Below are 739 nucleotides of genomic sequence, written 5' to 3' on the forward strand. Positions count from 1 at the left end.
GTCTTTTCTGACACTTCATGGAGAGGACCATTCATGGAGATAACCTAGAATCCCTGAACAGATGTAGCCCATGGCAGCTCAGTGTCCAAGTGAGTTCCCTAATGATGGGAGCAGGGACTATCTCTGACAGGAATTGATTGGCCTACTGTTTGATCACCATCCCCTGAGGGGGGTGGGACAGTCTTACCTAGCCACAGAGGAAGACAATGCAGCCAGACCTGATGAGACCTGATAGGCTAGGGTCAGAGGGAAGGAAAAGAGGACCTCACATATCAGTGGACTGAGGAAGGAGTATAGGAAGAGATGAGGTAGAGAGGGTGGGATTGGGAGAGGATGAGGGACAGGGGCTACAGCTGGATATAAAGTGAATAAATCGAAATAAAAAATAAAAAAGCAGGTGAGAGGTAGAGTAAAATTCTTGGGAGGGCTCCCAGACGCCCCATTCTGTGAGAGCAGAGTAAGAGAGGGACAAGCTGACATTGATAGATACATGGAGATGCAGGGGAATTTACAGAATTTGAGTTCTTCCTTCTGAGTGTCTCTTATAGCCACTAAATTTCCAGTGTGAGATCCATAAGCCCATGTTGTCATAGTAAGTGTCTGCTCTCGCTAGATATGTGATTTGTTATGGTGAGTTATAATACAATGTGTGTGTTTTTGGTGCACACACACATGCAGAGAGGAGATAGATAGATAGATAGATAGATAGATAGATAGATAGATAGATAGATAGATAGAT

This window comes from Psammomys obesus, unplaced genomic scaffold (assembly GCF_907164565.1).
Source record: "Psammomys obesus unplaced genomic scaffold, mPsaObe1.curated_primary_1811, whole genome shotgun sequence".
Taxonomy (NCBI): domain Eukaryota; kingdom Metazoa; phylum Chordata; class Mammalia; order Rodentia; family Muridae; genus Psammomys; species Psammomys obesus.